The 21,732-nt window shown below is 38.5% G+C and overlaps 2 protein-coding genes across 5 annotated transcripts in view; one reads left to right on the top strand and one right to left on the bottom strand.

Annotated features, from left to right (window-relative positions):
• LOC129565418 (leucine-rich repeat and fibronectin type-III domain-containing protein 3) overlaps positions 1-19,180 on the bottom strand; it is a 96,352-nt gene extending 77,172 nt beyond the window's left edge. For 2 of the 4 annotated variants that reach the window (XM_055440319.1, XM_055440318.1), the window contains exon 1: positions 17,005-19,180. The gene's annotated coding sequence lies outside the window, so the exon portion shown is untranslated. The remainder of the gene's footprint in view (positions 1-17,004) is intronic. The other 2 variants (XM_055440321.1, XM_055440320.1) reach the window with 2 other exon arrangements.
• LOC129565417 (rab3 GTPase-activating protein catalytic subunit) overlaps positions 1-21,732 on the top strand; it is a 122,885-nt gene that overhangs the window by 79,387 nt on the left and 21,766 nt on the right. The gene's annotated exons all lie outside the window — the stretch shown is intronic.

The following is a 21,732-nucleotide window of genomic DNA, read 5'->3' as shown; positions in this document are numbered from 1 at the left end:
TGTAATGAAGAAGGGCAAAAATTTGGTTTTATGTTTATACCGTTCTTTTTTTGCCCGTTCTTATTACGGCAAGAGGTTAAAAGTATCTTGAGGATCATAGCATAAAGTCTACTTAAACGAGTAAAGTGTACGAAAATGCACTCGTGATGCGTTGCTGCATAACAGCAAAACAAACAAAAGCAACGGAAGAAAAAGCTGAAGTAGAAGAAAATGACGCAAAAACATGAGTCGAACAGAGTCGTGCCGTTGTTTTCTACGCATCCACCGTTGGTTATATAATTCATATCCGGGTGTATTTCTCCCATTTTTTATGTGTGTTTTGTTTACTCAAGAGAAAAGCGGATTAAAAATCGGATCGAGAATGCTGGGCTTCACGTCAATGTCAATGAATGCATTCATCATATTTTCCGAATAGCGAAAAAAATATAAGATGATGATGACGAGGGAAAACATTGAGAATGTTTTGCTGTTGCATATTTCTTTTGTTTATTGACAAATATTTGCTTAAAAATATTTAATGGTATGGTTGGCAAGCATTCAGCTTCAAAATAGAAAATAATCAAGATAATGCGCTGTCATTTGTTCATACGATCAGTTTTGTCTCTGTCTCTCGCTTTCTCTCCCCCTACCCAATTCCGTAAACTTCACAATGAATTGGATACGGTTCATGTGAAATCAAATGCATGTTATTTCATTCACTAATTTTAATTGGTACACAAATTCAAATTATTTCTGCCATTTCAATTTTTCTGGGCGTACGGATTCAATTTGGTGTTCGCTTTTATTCTTCTTCTTCTTCATTTTTTGCGCCTTCATTTGCCTCTTCACTTGAATTTGAATTCTTTGAATTGGAAGCGGCCAATTCATTTGAGCATGTGCTCGGCTTGCTGTGTTCATCTGAATTGAATGTGCATTCAGTTGTGCATAAATGTATGCATGCTCTATGGGAATGTAAAATGAAAGAGAATATGAAAAATATGCTCGTTTAAATCGGCGAACGACGATGCGAGAGAACGGAGTGTGTGCTATTATGAATGCGGTGGCGGCTAATATGTATATATGTATGTGTCATGTTATAAAAGGATTTATCTGGCTGTCACATCTGGTTTAAGAGTGTAAATGCGAATATTTGCTCCGTAATGCACTTGTTTACTAGGACATTAATACCCGATGCCAATGGTGTTTGGCAAAAGTGAACGAAAGATGGGTTTCGATTCTTTTTTGTGCGCAAACGAGATATATGTGCCAATGAGCGCGCTCGGGCAAACATTAGTCAAAGCACTATTAATCCGCCAACATAATTACTACCCTAACAGTGAACAGGTGCCCAAACCATCTCATGCAAACAAAACTCTTTAACGAGCAAGTCGAGAGAAGATTGCACCGAAAAAAACACATAGTGAAAAAGTGGATGGAATGCACGTTGCATGAAATAAAAATAGAGAGCAAAGAAGAAGAAGAAGAAGAAGAAGGAAGCAAACTCGTTGAGCACCCTCGAGATGAATTGGGTAAAAAGCGAAAGAAACGAATTTATGAGAGTCGTTTTGTCATTACCGTATGCAATTCCTATCAAACAACGTATTTTAGTAGTTTCCCAAGCATTAAGTGCATATAGAGAGCAGAGAATATTTTTGTACAGCAATTTTCGTACTGTGTACGTACTGTTCGTGTATACTGTGAACAAGGACATAATGCGATGAAAGAAAACTGATGAAAAATATGTGCGAACAAGTGATAAGGGAGGAGAGAGTGAGTAAGTGGGTGCAACGCATCGCAAGCTAGCTTCCATAGGCGATTGCTATGCCAAACATTGCTATGCCAGAGACCAAACTGATGATCCCACTTCCGTAGTTTATATTGTTTGCAAGTTCCGCATTGAACGAAACGAACTGGATATGCTGAATGAGAGGAGTTTTGTTTACCTTAGCCATCGTCGTGCTGTCCTCGTTGTTGGCAATGTTTATTTAAATTTTCTTGTTTGCGTGCCGAGCGCTTCCACTTGAATCCGGAGGCGGGAGGGTTGAAGGTCCAGAAACAGACCCAGTACCCATATAGTAGTTTTATTACGATGGAAAGTTTGACGTGTGGCCTTTGTTCATGCACAATATCCTGAACTAATAGCCGATCTCCTGACGCAATTCGTACAGTTACATCAGTTGGGTTTTGCTTATTCTTCTTTCTGTATGTGTATCTCTTCTCATCCTTCCCTTCGCTTTTCTCTCTCGAGCATTTTCACTTTTGGATTTTCCTCGACGCAACTTTTTGCCATGCACACATTTTATCTCTCACTTTGTGTTGAGAGAAACAGCCAGCAAGCCTCGTCATCATTCACAAGCTCAATACCAAATTAATCGTAGTATAAGTTTTTGGTGTGGCAGCATCTGTCGATTGGGCATAATGTGACAAGTATTGCGTGAATTCAATTTGATACATTTGCTCATATTCCGCACACACACACATGGAGTGTTTGAGACTAGTCTTTAATTGATCGATCTCTCGATTGGTCATTGCACTATATTGTTATGTGCCCTGAGTGCATCGTACATCATTTCGCCTCGTAGCGACGACTAACAACAGAAGCATTGCTACAGTTCGCGGGTTGATCAAAATCGAATAACAGCAGAAAAAAGAATCGAGCGATTTTTATTTATTCGAGCAGGTAATTACGGTAAATGAGGTGAAAACTCATTGACAGCTCACACCGTACAGAAAACTCACATCGATGAAATGAAACGGGATATCACGACAAGTTGGCAAATAATCATGCATTCTGTACTCAATATCTAACAATCTTAAACCATCCACGTACGGGAGTATGAGCGAAAGAATGGAAGATGGAAAGAGAAAAACCGAACATTTAATCAATATCAATTACCTAATCCGTATTGGGCAACCAAAACAAAAAGCATATTACGCTTGTTCCCATTTGTCCCACAAGTATAGGGTTGTGTATGTATGTGTGCGGGCTTGTTCCATGTCTCGAACGAAACAAATCGTAATCAAGCCAAGAAAATATCTAATTAGCTGGCATAATAAGGCGAACAAGTTGAGTAGTTGATAAAATGTTTGCCAATGTTTGAGAGCATGAAACGATGCCAATGGCAATATATGTATACAGTGGTTGGGAGAAAAAAGAGTCACGAGAGCAATGGCAGCAGAGCAGCACACATTTTTGTAATACAAACAGAGAGATTGAAAAACGAGATGAGAATTCAAGAGCATACGGTGTATGTGGGGATAGAGCGATAGCACCCGAACAAAGAGTGAGAGAGCAAACGAGCAGGAAAGCGCGCGAGAGATAACGATTTTTTTTTTCGAGCGAATAAAGAAAGTCAAAAAGATGAGTCAAGAAATGGTAGAAAATAAGGTGCATCGAAGAATCAAGTACCATTGTGCGTTTACCGCTGCTTCTGCTGCTGCTTATCATATACATCATCTGTGAGTGCTATCATCATAATTTGTATAATAACCGGTGTGTGCGTGTGTGTGTGATGTGTATGCGACGTACTATTTGGATTTTTGTATCTCTTCTTTTCAACTTGTGACAGACAACAACACGAGAGTATGTGTATGATAGTGTGTATGTCATCATAAAACCTGATGCGGCATATTGCCTGTTAGCATCAATTCGTATGGGAGTGAGTAAGCGAATGAACGACGAAGGCAGAGAAGAAGAGAAAAAAAGAGCAATGGCAATGGCAATCATAAGCAAAAGAGCGACAAATGCCTGATCAGAGTCGTATATTTAGAAGAAGAAAAACAGAAATTGAGTTCGGATGGTTTTAGAGCCCGGCCGAACAAAAGAAATGCATTCATCGCGCACGAATGTAACGTTATACGTAACGATTATGGCACACTGTTGACGGCATAACTTCGATAACTTTGGAGCCAGTTCACAATTTATGTATGGCAGAGAAATGAGAAAGAGAAAGAGGGAGAGAAAAGGAAGAAAAAAGAGAAAAGAAAAAAACACGACTAATCTAAAGCTTTGCATTAAAGCCCTGGGTTCTATGTGCCACGCACCATATGAACATAATGCAGTGAGTATCGTGCTGCTTCAATGTCGTCGTTGACGTTGCTCGTTCGTTGCTTTGCCCGTGAATCGAGTTGAATTGAACGAAGCGTCGACGTTTGGCTGTTGATATGTGCGCTTGATGCCATTTATGGATCTAATTTATATTTTTCAACGTCACAACTGAATCAAAATGCACTGAGTCGCTTTTCCTTCGTTCGTTCATTCTCATTTCGTATGTGTAATTCCGTTTTTCTCGCAACTTCGGAGGTCGAAATAGTTTTGCCGCAATTTTCGCCTACTGCCTCCTCGTTTTATATTTTGTGTGTGGTTCGCACAGTTCGCCGGTCGGAATATTTGCCGATTTTCACTCACGCACCGCATCATGTTTTGCCTTCAATTTGCTCGATGCTATTTCCCGTTTTTTTTATATGCCATCTCTCTCCCAAAGCACACACAGTTCAGTTCAGTTAAATTTGCAAGTGTCTTTTTTTACTGCCACTGTTTTTCTCTTTTTTTCCACATCTTCTCGTTTTGCCACATTCTTATTCTCGATCTAGCCGAGTGAAATGTGAAATGTACCACTATATCATCGGGCGTAATAACAGCGGATACAAATGGTAAAAACAGTTAAACGAGAAAGAGAGCTTCAGCTTTACAATATTTGCTTTTTTTATCTTTTTTTTTTATATATTTTAAGAAAATATATTGAAGGATATTGAACTAAAACTGAATTGAAGAAAAGCAAAGCAAAGAGCGATTGGGAAAAAAAGGCGAAAAGCGAAAGCCGCAAGAGGAAACGAAGAGAAAGAAAGAAAATATTTGTTGAAATGAATGTTCCTTTTTGGTTTTGGTCGGTGTGTATGTGCTTGTGTGTGATATGCGTTTGCGAATGAAGAAGTAATGTTTGCACAGAATGTGCCGTTCGATTTATTCCAAACACGTTTTGTTTTACATAAAACGTTATTTAGTGTTGAAGTCATTTTTTTACTTTTTTTTCTCCACTCGCGAGAGAAACTCTGAGATCGCCATCAATGTTCTTAGCTCGTTGCTTAGGTCTTAAAATGTATTTACACTGGAAATGTGTTTTAGGTGGATAAGCAATGATAATAAATGCGAAAACAAATTGCCATCATCGATACGCGCAAAAATGTACACACACGAAAAAAAGAGAATATGCCAAGTATTTATTTTATTTAAGAAGAGAAAAATAGCGGGCTCGAAACGTCAAACCACACGACTATAATCGAGAAATTAGACTCTTTGCAGCGCCGTCGATTAGTAACGGTGGAATCACTTGTAAATAGTCGGAAGTGATTTCGACAAATTGCGAAATACTGCATGACAACACCGATTAGTACTGAGTTTTGTCGTCATAAATCGACGGCGCTGCAGAATGTTTCTATGAGATAATAAGCGTGTGCGTCAAACGAATTGGCACTACGCTGATATATGGTATGCTGAACGACAACGCGTTCGAGATAACCGAATGGAGAAATCGACATCGACACTTCGAACCCGATCAGCCTATCATTTTCCCAGAGAGACATACCGACAGACATGCCAAAGATGAAAACGATACCGCACGATATCATTTCGGTAATTGTGTCTGAAATGTTACAGTAAAACGAAGACCTAATTGTGGCTCTCGCTTTTTTTTCGTCGGCTGCTCCTCGCAATGATATTCGATTTTCAGCACGTATCGCAAATGTGTACGAAAAAGAGGACGAAGAAAAACGGCTCGTAACCTTTTTCACTTCAATGCTGCAAATTTTACAAAAAGATCAGGTGGAATTCATTGACCCAATTTCATTTTGATATCAATACGCAGCGTTTCTTTTCTTTCTTTCTTCTTGTTCTGTGCGCTCGTTAAGAATGAGAAAAAAAAACTTGAGATTTCGAGAATGAGAATGAAAAAGCGAAAATGAGCTGTGCAAAATAACTTAAACGCTGATTACTGCATAATCTGATCATGAGAATGGTGAAATTGAGACGAACGTTATTTTTGTTCGTTTGAAAGCGTTAAAAATGGATTTACAATCAACTAAAAGAATAATTCTGTTTCGCAAAGTGCACTTTTCATAACTTTAATACTTCGTTTGTTGGGTGTTTTTTTTTCTTCTCAAGTGTTCACAGCCCGTTTCCACTTCAATTAAGAAATTTTGACAAATTTAAATTTCACGTGGCAAGTGCTTAAGCTGTGGGTACGCGAAGAGTTTTTGGGTGTGTGTATTTTTAATGTAATTATTATTTATTTAAAGCAAGTATTATCGTAATGGAACAATGAAACTCTCACAAAGTCGCATGTAAATAAAGTTTGCATGCCATGTGTATGTACTTAGCGCTTATTTGTTGTGAGCTTTATGAAAAGCATGGTTCAGAGCCGAAGCCAGAACCTGAGCAAGCGAGAGACAAAGACCGAAAATGGGAGAGAACGATGGAGAGATAGAACAAGAGATAGCGAACGATGGTAAGTGTACAGGAGAAAAAGAGACAGCAAACGAGCGATGATGTTGTTTTTTGTGTGTGTTCAAGTGGGTAAACTGCACACTCGGTGCCACATACACACACGTATAATAAAGTGTGTCTTCATTATTTTGCATGCATTTTTAATATTTCAACGCAAAAATTTAGTGAACTAAAGCACCATCAATTGCACGCAAAACTTCACGCAACATAAGAGCACAGAGAGAGAGAGAGGGAAACTGCATTAAAATGTCAAAGAAGTCGTTGAAACGTACGTAAAAAGATTTATGGCACGTATCTTCAATGTAAACACGTATACAGTGGGAGCAAGCGAGCGAAAGAGCGAGAGAACCGCCCAAGAATTCTCTCTAGTTGCAATATTTTTTCTTCGAGAAAGAGAGTAATGCTCACCTGTGCGTGTGCACTTGTGCTCGTGATTTCCAACCCATTCGCTGTGGCTGAGTGGATGCGATTGTGCACTTGAATCGTGAAATTCACATCAAATAACTCACATCGAGCAAGCTAACGAGAGAGCAGAGTAATAAGACGAAGCGAGCGAATGAAAGAAGAAAAACGAACCCCGATACCTTCTCATAAAATAAGTGGAATGACAGTTTCAAGAGAAGCGCGATTTTAATTTCTCGATGGCGTGCAATTTTCGGTTACTTCACATTTCAAATTTTAGCTTAGATGCACCGACGCGGTCGGTGACGAGACCAAACGCGTGACGATACGGAAATTCTCGTTTGGCCAAGTGCAACAACATCTGAGTGCATTTGCTGGCTTGTTCGATGCGCTGCACACACATTCTTAATATATGTCTTAATTATTGATACAAATATAACTTTGGCTCTAATTAGAAACTCTAGAGGAAAATTGTTGCATACACACACATCGCATGTGCATGGGTCCATTGTTTGCTGTCTTATTTTATTCTAATTAATGGGTATCTCGCCTTTGGCAGCATCTGTTTTGCTCGAAATCATTTTGCCAACTTTTTCCATAAGCAAACGTGAGTGCTTGTGTTTGTTGATATATAAACACAAAGAAAATTGCTTAACAGGACCGAAATTCATTTATTAAAAAAAAGAACAAGTAGCAAAGAATAGAAGTTGTTAGAAGAAGGGAGAAAAAAAGAGCAACAACAGCAACAACAGCAACAACAGCAACAACAACATTGAACCACTAATAACAGAGCTGAATAGTACGATGAACAGCTATTATACACGAGAAACAAGAATTCAGAATATGAAAATGATGATGGAAAAGAGTTGCAAGCAAGCGATCCGATGTGTGAGTGTGAGTGCAAGCGGTGAAAAAAAAACAATAAGTGAACATAAAGAAGAAGAAGAAGAAAGATGCAGTTCCGTGTATGCAATGGGCTTTGAATAAAATCTAAAACGGAATGTGCATAAAATTCACTTAGAAGATATAAAGAACGAGCGAAAAAGAAATGGTCTGGATAGAATGAGCCGAACGCGTGTTTGCTTTGTGATTTATATGGTGTAAGGGATAAATAGAAATGCGACGCACATTCATTTAAGCATTCTAACGATTAATATATTTGTTCAATTGTACTTGGTTGTTGGTTAGGCGTTCGATTTTCCTTTACATTACACACATTTTCTTTCGTTAATTTCATTTATTATTCTCATTCTATCCGTTTCTCTTTCATTTTGATTCGCATCGTCATCGCATCGTTGTCGTCGTCGTCGACATCATCCCGCAATGTAAGCATTATATTTCATGTGCCGGTGTGTGCTGCACGTTCTTGGTTCTTTTGCGGCTGTTCCACATGAAATGCATTGCGGATGGTTTGTTGCACGTAATGGTTAGTGAGTGTTTGTTTGGCAAAAGGCGCAAATTGTTGCGAAGCGTGAGCTGTTCTTGGTCTTGGTGTTTTCAGCACTGAACTGAATAGAAAATCCGATCGTAAAATATGAATAGAAGGCAAAAAGCGAGCAGCGTGTGTAATTTTAATAGCGCGCGTTCGTTTAGCAATAGATAGAGAAGAAATTCCGAGAATGAGAAGAGACACAGAAAAATGAGGAACGGAAAAAACGAAGGAAAAAAACCCGCACACACACACAACTAAAGCAAGTTGAATGCTTTATGCATAATGCAAGGCATAGAGATGCAATGTGTTCGATTAAATGTTTATACAACATATAAACGAACGTAAAAACATGATGTTTGGGATCGCTTCATAGCCCGAGAATCAAGCACTGAAATGGGTAGATATGGCAATATCTAGTAAACGTAACGGTAAACATGCATTACTAGTTTGCAAGCAGAAGAAGAGAAAAAACACACCTCTGCTCGATTCACCGTGCTTTTCACTTGCATACGTGCACCACACTCACATATAGATGGTATGTGTTTGTGTGTGATGTATTCATTCGCCGTGTGCGCGCTCACTTAATTTATGTATCAATGTCAAGTTGGCTTCATTTCGTTTCATCTCTTGTGTTGTCGTTCTCCTTTGGTTGCTCACTTGCTCAGTGCTTCTATTCGCTCTTTCTCTCCCGGTGCAACTGAAGGCATTTTCAGTGGTGTAGACAAATTGTTGGTAATGCAAACGTTTCTAATGCACGTCAGCAAGAGCCGCCGCCACGCGCCTTTCGCCTTTCGCCCAATATATTTGTACTTACGTATAATGATGTTGTTCTTGTAGCGAAGTAAAATATTGATAAAAACACACAACGTTAACTAATGGCATTCACGTTGCCATCTCTCTCTCTCTGCTTTTTTCCCTCGTTATTCTGCAAGTTCAACGATTTCATTTATGGTCAGTGTTACATAGTTCCTATAGCAACTCGACTGGATACGAGTGCACGCCTCGACATGAAAAGAAATACAGTCAATGCCAGTCTTTTCCATCAAGTCAATTGTAGTATGTGTGTGTGGAACAATCTCGGAAACACTTCATAAATTTGCCATCTATTCACCGAATGCTTTATATTTATTTCGACTGTGGTGTACAGACGAATGCCCATTTAAACACACACACAGCAGCAGCAATAGCAACCCGAATAATAAATTAAACAAAAGCTAAAGTAAATAGCGAGCAGAAATAATTTTTCCTCATCAAGTCACAATCTCATCATTCGGTACGGAACTGTTTGTTGCAAATACGACCGACCGACAGACCATTCGACTCATTTTTCAACAAAATATTATGTTCGGTCATATTTCGATTACGATTTGCCATCGACAGCACAATTCACCAAGTCGTCGAATCCACACTGAGTTACGACATCTCCATTGCTCTCTTTCTCTCGCTCTCCTGCTCTGTCTCATGAACATTTAAATTCCATTTGATTTGTGGCTTTCAATTTATTCCACATCCATACGCGCGCTTCCTCTTCTGTACAAAGGAATCGAAAAAAACGACAATTGAGAGCGACGTCAGTATAGATGTGAAAATATGGCAATTTATTGGCACTCTTGTTTGTCAGTGCTGGTGGTTACTGCTGCTGCTGCTGCTTTTGCTGCTAAATCATTTGTTGTTGTTTCGTGCATACCAAAGCCATGCATCTCGCCCCATCAAAATATCAACTCATCAAAAAAAAACACGGAATTTGATGTGACTTAAATATTCAGAAGGTCGCGAACATTAAATCAATAAGTTTTTGATTTCGGCATGACAGAATCGCCATTTGCTCACGCTCGCTTTTTTCGGCAATTGTGAACAATAAATTTATTTATTTCTTGTTCATTTTGGCCGATGCGCGTGTGTGTGTGTGTGTATGATCGATTTTGTAGCGTGTGCACACCATGTATGGCCCAAGACCACCGTTGATATTGACAGCAATTTAAAAACGATTTCCAGATAAACTTTTCCTCATTCATTCCAATGGCAATTTCGTGACAAAACCCCAAATCTGTATTTATATCCCGCGTCTATCTCCTTCTATTTTGAATAGCCATTCAGCATGTCACAAATCAAATACTGAAGCTTGCAAGACAAAAGGCGATAGACAACAACGGCGAGAGAAAAAAAAGTTTTCGGTCGGTGACAATGGCCATTCACGTTTTGAATATCTATTTCGTGTTGGTTTCTTGTCTTTTTCGAGAGAAAGAGCGATAGAGAGAGAGAGAGAGAGAAGAGAACATTCCAATGCCATTGTTATTGTCAATTCGAATGGAAACCACGACGATACGATTTTTGTTGTATTTATTCTAGTAGCCGCTTTTTGTAAAATACGCCGCCATTTTGAGATGTAGAATTTTAATTAAATTTTCATGCCTAAATCCGCTTACGCAATAAGCCGTTTCTATAACGATACTTTTGCTGCTTACTACTACTACTACTGCTGTTGCTGTTGCGACCGACGAGAAAATCGACAACACACGACTTTTCGTGTGGACACCGTCAACCAATTTCGTTCGACACATTTCAATTTCGTATGCAGTTTTCGCGATGATAATTTAATCGTTTCCCAAAATCGAAAACCAAACCCAATCCATTCGATATCGAAACATAAATGGTTCATTTCAGTTCCACGCATACGAATGTGTGGCAAGAGCATAAAAAGAATCACGAGAAACATGTATTATTTGTACTTCAGCCATGAATCCATTAAGATAATATGCATCAAATAGAATCACTTTATTCTGAATGAGGTATTATCATCATAAAACTAAAAATTGGCCCAACAGAAATGGACGCACGAACAATGAACGAAATGAGAAAATTTTTCAATAAAATGACGTTGGAATTTTGCATTTTCCACGTATAACGTATACATTTAGAGTAATTAAGTGTGGCTAATGGCGAATGAACAAACTGATTCGGCTACTTAACGTACCAAACTACTGTGAAGAGGTCTCATAGCTCACACAGACACACCCGGCACGCATATCGCAATTTTACATTTCAAATTGAATGTGCAATAACGGTCAATGCGAGTCCAAACTCGTTCGCATTCATTTACTCGGCCTCGAAACCAGTAAAATTCTGAACAGGCATATTATGGATTTCCACATGCAATGGCGCTGATACATTACGCGCTTTTCCGCTTTTACATTTATTTATGCGAGATTGAGCCTCGACGTTTATTACACCCATACATTTGCACCACGAGACAACTAGACCGATGATGAGTTTGCAATCTCTTTTTTTATCTCTATGTCGCTATTTTGCTCGCCATCTCTTTGCCTGTTCAGAGGCAGAGAGAGGGCTGCATCTGCCTCTGTCGGCCGTGTAGCCACACGATGCGCGTGCATGTGTGCAGTAACCCGATCAAATAAAATTGAATAAAAAATTATTCGGAATGAAGTGAAATGAAATAAAAACAAAACAAAACAACAAATCGCACCAACGACCAGAACAACCGTTAAATGACTCTTAATTTAGATTTCGAGCTGAAAATTTCTTTCTCTCTCTCATTCTTTCTCTTGCTCTTCGTAGTTTTGTTCTTGTTGGATGCTGGCTGCTGTTTGCTTCTGACCGTTTTTGTTACGCGCTACCGTTTGGCCAGTTGAAAATTTATTCATCGCCTCTACTCATGTTCAGACACATAAATACAAATTAAAATATGGCCGAATGAAATGTGTTAAACATATTTGGCCTCTTGCTAACTAACGAAATGCCAACATCTATAGAATATTCGAACGATTTATGTACAGAATTAATGGTTCAACCAAAATATTCACAATTCTCTCTCTCTCTCTCTCTTTCTTACATACAGAAAAAAGCGCACTCACGCACACGCTCGCGCACTCACAGACATTATTCTCGTAATCAATGCACGCAAATCGCATATATATGGGGCAAAAAGAGAGCGTTTTTTGCTTCGCCAAAAGTTTATCTAAACTCGTGTACACTGTACACACATGACTGTTACATATTCGTAATATACGAACTTCGGATGGTAAGTTTCGATGCAGTTGAGCGCGTACAGCGCTTGGTCCAAGCATGTTTCCACAGCAGAAGCGTACCATGAATTCAAATCCCAATTTCTCTAATAAATTTATGTAAAATTCTTAATTTGTTTATGTTTTTGCTAAAGCATAACATTTTTGTTGATGCGGCATCGCTGGCAGCAGCGGCAGTGGCAACAGTGATTCGCTCGAAAAAATTTAATTATCTCTCTGGCATACGAAATTTGATTTGGAAAAACAATTCCGACAAATGTGCCATCCGTTTGGGTGCTGAGACGCTGAAAATTACAGTAATATGTGATTAATTGCTTGAACGAAGTGGCGTTAGTGATTATTTCCAGTTTTTTTACGACGCTGGAATTAAATTCACTCAAAAATTGGCTCACGTTCGATGGCACCGAATAGAGGAATAGAGACTAGATGTAAAATAACCAGAAGAGAATAGCAGCTATTCGAGTGGAGAACAAGAGAAGGAACCGACAACACTACTAGTCTATACTGTTTCATACCACATATACACATCGACTCACACACATTCGCTCGCTCTCTGTCTCTCCTCTCTGCACGCAGCCATGAAACAATGTGAAAGCAATCCCTTATCCAACATGAATAGTGCATTTAAATAAATATGCAAACGACTATCTCTTGTACATTAAATCCGAAAATCTGTTTTCGTACAGCTCGCTCGGCTTCGGGATTTTTGTTGTTGTTCTGGATTCTAGTGTATTTGGTTTGGATGAACAGTGATCTGTGTTCGTGTGTGTGTGTGCGCGAGCGCGTTTTGCTTGCCATTTTTTCGGTTTCTGTCTCTCATGTTCTCGCTAAAAACTGTTCCATCGACGACGACGATGGATTCCATTCTAATGGCCAAAAGAAGATTGTTCTTCGAAAAACAAAAAAAAACAATTGCCGGAAATCGAGAATAGCATTTTCCAGACTCATTTGGTATTCAGCACTTGTCACATTATTAGCGATGACAAAATTGGAAGTGAAACCATAATCTTATTCGACAAACTATTGTTTTTACGCGCACTCGCGTAAACGAACGAGCGAGTGAACGTTATTTCATGTGACTCTTGTCGCTCCATCTCTTCACACTGGCACTTTTTCGATGCTTTTTTCCCACCAATTTACGCCCATGTGTCACTCACACATATAACTCTCGGCTCGACTCTTAACGCGAATTCGCTCGCGCTCATCCACGAGAAAAACAAACAAAGATTTTGTTCGTTTAACTCGTTGGCATTTTTCAAGAGGCAAAGTTTATAATTGAAAATGGAATTAATTTATTCGGTTTATTTAGCCAAAAGGAAAGGAACAAAAAATGAACGACGTCAGCAATGCGTTGTGTGACAAAAGGGTGAAGGAAATTCATTTTTCTCAAGAATAAAAAACGATCAATATCATATGATCTCATTTCCATGAAAATACACACGCCTTGCTCTCATCTGGCTGTTCGCTCAACTTCTTTGTCAGTGTGTCATTAATTCTTGAAATCAACGCCGTAAATCATCGAACAGAGCCAACGAAAACGGTGAAGATTAGATAATTCGTTTGACAAACGAGAAAAATACACATGTATTTAACATTGCATGAGGAGACAAGCCCATCCACCAGTTGTAAGAGAGAAAGATTGGCCAAGAATAGAATCCAAAAATTATTTGGAGTAGCGCGAGCGTACAAAAGAAATGAGCCGAAAATGAATGGGATTGTGCGTTTTGGGTCGAGCGAGCGAGCGGGCAAGCAAGAGAGAGAAAAGAGAAAAGGAACGAAAGAATCACTTCGAGATCGATGAATGGTGTGTGCGTTAAACGTTGAATACCAAATATATGCGTTCGTGCCTCTTGCCGTGCGCGCTTCATTCGTTCGTCGTTTAGCATGTTTTTTTTCTCTGTTTTGTTCAATGAACTCGAAATGAAATCTTTTGTCTCACCGAGTTAAGCTTAATTTTTGTATATGGGCGAGGGTCAGGTCGGTAACGTTACAATTCGCACGCCTATTTCGCCCATATCTCTGAAAATAATAATGAAAACCCAGAATTTCAAAAGTGCATATGATAGTGCTGCCCATACCACACATTTCAAAGAAAAGTTTTTATTTTTATCACCTATAGTATTGGACTTATGAACGATTAAAGGCGTCGGTAACGTTACAAAATTTTGGAAGTGATTTGCGAGGTTGCTCAACGTTTTTATGAAAATTAGCGAATCTACCCAGGCATAAATCTGTTGTCACTCATTATATCGTAGATGAAGGATCAAAGAAAAGATAGAAATACAGGGTGTGCATGAAAAACTGTTTTGGTGGTCTCTGGACCCAGTAGGCGTAGAATCGGTAACGTTACAAAAAAAATCGGTAACGTTACACGTGCGATTTGAGTGCTCCAAAAACCAGAAAAGAAAATAAAAATCATATTTTCTCGAATTTATTATTAAAGTTTTGGCCCATTTCTACAAAAATATGTAAAGGTTCTTGTAGTTTTGTAAAAGCATAGTAGAAATCTTGTGCTTTCAAAAAACGGTCGGTAACGTTACAAAAATCGGAAAAAAATCGAAAATTTGTAGATTTTCATATGAAAAAATTATCCGAATTGGATAAAATTTTCAGAGAATATAAGTTTTATGAAATAATTAAGCTATGCAAAAATTCATTGCGATCGAACGACGTTAATATACTTTTTTGCTCCTTAGAAACATTTTTTGCGTGGTTTCGTCTTACTGACCCTTGCCCATATGAGTCTGTTATGTTTTGTTTTGTTTTCGGAATTTGGACTGGAAGAATTGGTGTTGTGCGTGTGCGTTTTTGGCGATTAGTTTTTATGAAGTCATCGTCGAAGCCCAAAAGCGACAACGACAACGTTAAGACAACGATTCATCTTAAGAATGTTTGTTATTTGCCGTTTTTTTTTCTTTCTTACTTTTCACTCGTTTCACTCCTTTGAATCACGTTGCACAGCCATATAGCATGGAGCGAGAGAAAGAGAGAGAGAGAGAGAGAGAGAGAGAGAGGGCGCGCCTTTGCCCATTTTCGTTAAGTTGAATTGTTTGATTTCACAAGTCATAATGCGACACATTACCGAATTCATAATCCCATAACACACAGCAACGTTGTGTGTTGGAAACGGTGAGAGAGAAAAAAGAAGAAACATATTTTGTTTTTGGGCACTGTTTATCAACCAGCCATAGCCGTTTGTCGTGCACAAACTCAAATCCAGAGATGAGACTGAGACGAATATGAATAAATATTTGCCTTTTTTCTCGCATTCACTTTGTCTGTCATTCAGTTATGCTGCCATTTCAAGAAGTTCTATTATTATTCTGTGATTGTTTGTCGCGCTGTATTGTCATTCGCATTCATTTCACTCTAATGGTGCCAGGCGACTATCTTCAAATACCAAATGAACGCGACGATATTTTGAATATTAATCGAATGTAATCATTTTTTGTGTCGGTTTTAAATGTGATATAATTTAACGCAGGGGAACAAATGATGAATACGTGTAGAAAAATTGAATACGTCTTCGAAGACGAAGACACGAAATGTGTCCAAATAAACGGTGATGTGTGAATTGCGATGCAGAACGGTCGCGGAGCTCATGAGTGAACGAAAAAAAAATTCGTAGAAATTTATAACGGTAATTTAGTGATTTTGAATGCGGGAGAAGCGCGTGCTGGTTTCGTATAATGGAATGTGTGTATGGTTGGGCGAATGTGATGACGAATGCGACAAAGATGTGATGACCATTTCGACGAGCTGCTTAACAGAAGAAGCAGAAAAGCATTCTAGAGCCGTTGCAAAAGGTGTGACTCAATTGAATGACGTTGTATGTGTGTGTGTGTGCACAAAAGACAGACGAAGCTGACTTTGCATTAAAAGTTCATGAGTCTGTCGATTTTACGGTTTTCCGATGATTAACCACTTGATCACTCGATGTTGAATCGACGCAGACGGTAAAGTCTCAGGCGGAACCAAGTCTTTATAATTAGACCGAATCAGTGTGTTTTCTCTGATTTATCTTATTTTTTCTTGGGTTATCGACACGTTTATTCAGATGATTGATTCAAATGCCTCAATGTTACCGTCGAAAAAAGACATTTCAGTTTTTGGGAAACTTGTTTGCTGATGCTTACAATTCACTTCAACACATTCACCATTTTATATTTCTTAATCTCACTTGAGATTTAGCATTAGTTTTCCACAGTAGTTTGCCAACCAAATCCACATCCACCATAAGTTCATTATTGCATTTTCCATTTAATTTCCAATCATACGTATTTATACGTTGTATAATTCGGAAACCGGAGAAAATATATACAGCGTGAATAGTTTGTTACGCAGGTGTTTTATGCAATTCTGCATAGAGCGAGAAAAAAAAACAAGACAGTGAGAACCATTTGTAAAGAGTAACCCTCATTCAAATTGCAACGCATTTTGAACAACGGCATATTTTGAATTTTTGCGACAAAGCACACAAGAACTGAACACTGAACGTATGGATACACGTTTATTTTAACCAGAACCTGTAACATACATACACACCAAAATGTTGAAGTCATTGTGTTTTTGTTTTTTTGTTTTGTTTTCTTATAAGCTGCAAGAAAAAAAATGAAGTTTAATTTTTATACATTTCTGTTCATTACCTCCTTAGCACCGGGTTACGAAGTGGCTGAGTTCTCACGTGTAGCAATTATCCGAGTTCAGCAATTCAGTTATTTATAATAATTAAATGCATTTACGTGGATTTTGTGTTTGTTCGTTCGTTCTTTTTTTTCTCCTCCGTTTTTCATCCGCTCTAGTGTCGCGTTTACGTTTGTTTGCTTTTTTTCTGTTTTACTTTGTTTGTATGAATTTTAAGCGCCCCGTTTTTCACGGTAAATGTATCTTTTGAACTTTTCCAACGTTAACAAATCGGCAACAGAACCGAAACAAACCAATAATGTAAAAAAATTAACAGAAATAACAACAATCTCTTCGTAGCAAACAACAAACAAACCGAAAAAAAATTTATGCGCTCAACAGAACAAATGTAAATAGACTTTTTTCAAATATTATTTCGGCGATTGCAAACGATAATAATAACGATAACAACAAAAAGTCACAACACACACGTTGCATATACAATTAGAAGCATTGGCTTGTGTTTGGAACCACACTTTTCGTCAAGATTTTTCAAAACGTTCATTTGCATTTGAGTCTCCAAATCTCTCTTTTCAGTTCGTTCTTTTCCTCTCTGGGCTGGTTATTTCTCTTCACCGTTGTTGTTGTTAAGTTTACTGTTTTATGTTTACTTTTTCTTTAGTTTTGTTTTAAAACACACGGGATGCAAACAGAATTTTTTTAAATGAAAAACAGTGTTCAATCTCGCACACGATTCCAATATAAACAAACAAAAAAGTAAATGCTACCGCTGTGCGGTGACGATAATAATCCAATCGTTAGATGTGTGTTGTTCGTTTTAGATTTTTTTTTTTTCAAACATTAGTTTTTTCTAAACGTTCGTTTGTTTCTCTATTCGGCGAATGCAGACGAAAAAAAATCCAATCAGTTGAAATGTTGTGATGTTTTTGGAACGGAAAATTGTGCGGAAAAACATAAAAAAATGCTACCGCAAAAACTGGCGTTGTCAACGGAAAAATAACGAAAAAATAACACTTTGAAAAGCACCGCTTTTTTCGATTTAAAAACTCAAGAAATAAACCGAACGCAAAAAAACACAACTGAACAGTAATGTATGAGCGTTTATCGTTTGTTCTGCATTTTAAACAAACATATTAGTTGAAAAACTAAAAAAATAACATAAATTTCGGAAAAAGAACACACACGCTCTTTAAATGGAATAACAAACAAAAAATGTATGCTGCGTTTTGCTTAGTCTCGTTCGGAAAAATGACGGCAACGATGCAAACAGTCGATATGCGAAAGAAAATTTGGTTTGCGTGCTTCGTGTTCGAACATTCACAGGTGACTAAAGTTAACAGCGGCTAAGACTTGCATCACAAGCACCAAACTCCATCGTGTGTATACTATAATCCACATCCAGAGAACGAATGGTATGGCAGCAGAAACAGCAACAGCAGCGAGCAGCATACCATGCACAACATCAGCAGCAAACGGCTATCAGCGCGACGACAACGACGACGACGATGACTTCAACGGCGGCATGCGCTCGATCCAAGAGAAGTGGAGTGTTTCGGCATGCTCGCTCGCTCGCTCGGTCTTTCTCTCTGCATGAAGAGAAAGACACGGAACGGCAAAGAAGGAAAAACAGACAAAAAGTTGAAAGCATGAAGAAACAGAGAAAAAAGAAATGAATAACGAACAACAAGACGCAAGCTGCTTTAACACCAATACTATTGTACGCCAGCATAACAGCTAGTATAACGAAACAGCTACAATGCCCCGCTCGATGGCTCGACGCCGATGATCAACTTGTAGTCAGAAAAGCATATGAAATAAAAATGCACAAGTGGCACGTAGTATCAAACCAGAATCGAATGTTCTGAGTGCGTGTTCTCCTTCGATTTTTATTTAAAAAGAAATGTGCAGCAATGTAAAGAAGAAGAAGAAAACGACGAAATGACAAGAAAGAAAAAAGAAAGAGACTCGCAATTGAGGATGACGACCATTTGAAAGCGAATATGGAAGAATGATTCGATTCCGTGCTTCAAAACACCACAACACACTGTGCCGTATATTCAACGAGCATTCGCTCGTAGTGTATCATCCAATTGGCAATATTTTGCATTACAAAGCATACGATTCGGTTTTCACCCACGCATCGCCCCAAGAAACTGATCATCCAAACCGAGCACACCATATACACACACACATTGGCAGTTCCGATTGGCAAACGAAATATTTGATACGTATTCGAATGGATTTTTGTTTCGCTCGCACGCACGCACGCACGCACAAACATCAACATCTCACATACCTATTTTTCAATAAAATGTTTAACAATTCAACGAAATTTTCTGAACATTCGCATCGATTACAATTAAATCAATCATTTCGCACTAAATTCCACTGCCACGCTTTAAAATTGCATAAATTCCAGTAAATCTGAATTTGAAAAAATAAAATGCCGAAGCAGTGGCTCCCAATACAATGACAGAGAGTGAGGATTGCATTGATACACAGCGAATTACGTGAATTATATTGAATAAATAATAGAATCAGATTGTAATTTTGAACTCGGGCATAGAACGTTCTAAGCGATTTCTCGCTTTAGCACATCTCATCTCTCCCTCCATTTCGCTCTTTCACACACTGTATCTCTTCCTCGCGCCCTCTCCATCTCTTGCAAAATTTATTTATTGGATGCGGTGAATGACGGCATTCCCCATTTTGCGTGTGCATTATGGGTGTGTGTGTGTGTGTGCACTGCACTGTGCACAGCATGTATATCGATTTCGCACTCAATCCAAAACCAAAATTTGATGAAAAATATTTCATTGCAACGACGAAACACTTACATATTCAATATGATATCGTCCAATATGATATGGTAAATTGTGTTAAAACTCTTAATCAGTATGTGTTATTTCGATTGGTGGGCCATAAACAGCGATTGAGACTGTACAAGCGCTCTCACCGTGCGCGCTCATCCGTTCGCCAACTCTCTGCTCATCGCTTTCGCTCTACATGGGCGCAATATTCAGCTCAGCGGCGAAAAGATTGAGTGTAAGCATGCATGCATGCATTGATAAACATGGTGTGTACATCGTTCTGAATCTATTTATCTGTTCACGAACACATCGTCATCGTAATGCTTATGTTCACTGTTCAGTCAATGAAATTTACAGAGAGAAAATCCTATAACACCCAAAACGCAGTGCAAGTCTTTCTTCTTATTATTTTTTTTCATCTTTTTGACTAAAGAGTTGAACGCACACAAAATCTAAGCACACTGTAACAAAGAACAAAAGAAATGAGCACGCAATGATGAGGATTGAAGAATAATAAAAACAACAACAACATTAAAACGAATTTTGTGCAAGTTTTTTGTGTTTCCGTTTTTATTTGTCGTTTTGGGATCGAGGCGCTGCTACCGAAAGGAAACCGAAGAAGAAGAAAATAATATTGCTTAAGATCTTTTTTTATTCTATCAGCGAGTTGTATCGGTTTTTTCCTCTTTTGTTTATGGTTATGACACGAGGAAAAGAACAGAAAAAAAAGCCGAGCAGAGAAGGAAACAAAAAAACGTACCGAGAAAATTGATGAAAATGGCTGGTCGAAACAATAAAAAACAATTCAGTTTCGATCTTGTTGGCGTTTTTTACTTTTCTTAGCTTCGGCCAATCGCACCACATTTTGCGAGCGAAAGACAGAGCAGACGGTGAAGAGAGTGAAGAGTGCAAAATCGGTCCGTTGGTAAGCGAGTATCGTCCCGGCATATCTGCACGTAGCGAACCATCGCAACACAATAACCGAATCTTTCCGACCCATTTGCAAAGCGTCACATACGAAGCAAAAATATAAATTGGTGAATAAATGCGATGGAATTACCATGACCAAAAGCAACAAACTCATCGTGTATCTTTTTTGGAAATGTGCAAACTACAAACGCATACATACACACACCAGCATAGAAAGAGAGAAAGAGAGACAATGTCTCTAATCGCGTGCGCGAGACTCTTAGTTAGGCTAGCCATCAACTCGGATATATATTTATATCTATTATGTATTTTTTTTATATGTGTGTACATATTTGTTAGCGTTGTTTTTCTCTGACTTGATTTTCTTTTGACTCATGTTGTTCTGTGTTTGCGAGGGCTAAGATAGAGCGAGAGTTAAGAGAGTGAGAGCGAGCGAGCCAGTGCAAGAGAGGAAGATGGAGCAAGAGCGAGCAAGCGAAAGATAGAAGAAGAACAAGACTGAGCAAATAAGAAGACGATAGACGCACATACACCCAGCCAATTGAGCTAAAGTCACCAAATACACAGATCACTGACGATGCATTGCACGAAATTCGTGGAATAGCTTGAGCGCATGAAATGTGCATTTGCTGTGAAAACATAACGCAAATGGGACTAGCATAATGGGTAATGCTTTTATATCGTTGTGCCGGATTTTGTGTGTATGTGTGATTTTCTGTATCTTTCGTTCGTCTTCTTCGTTATTTTTCCTTTATTTTTATATTTGTAGTTAAGTCTTTTTACGTATCATTCTTGATTCGTTCCATTTGCTACAACGAGTTTTTTCCTTTGCCCCTTTTTCCAATATCCATGCAATATTCACTGGCGATATTTTTTTTATATACGGTGATATCTATAAATTCCATATCACACGCCACACTTTGATCCATGCACACGTCATCAGATCGTGTGCGTGTGTAATGTGTATGTTTGCTGAGTCCTTTTAGCTAG

The sequence above is a fragment of the Sitodiplosis mosellana genome, unplaced genomic scaffold (assembly GCF_009176505.1).
Source record: "Sitodiplosis mosellana isolate CC-2019 unplaced genomic scaffold, AAFC_SMos_1.0 Smas_scaffold_2, whole genome shotgun sequence".
NCBI classification, from domain to species: domain Eukaryota; kingdom Metazoa; phylum Arthropoda; class Insecta; order Diptera; family Cecidomyiidae; genus Sitodiplosis; species Sitodiplosis mosellana.
The sequence above is the reverse complement of the archived record's forward strand: the minus strand, read 5'-3'. Positions and strand labels throughout refer to the sequence as shown.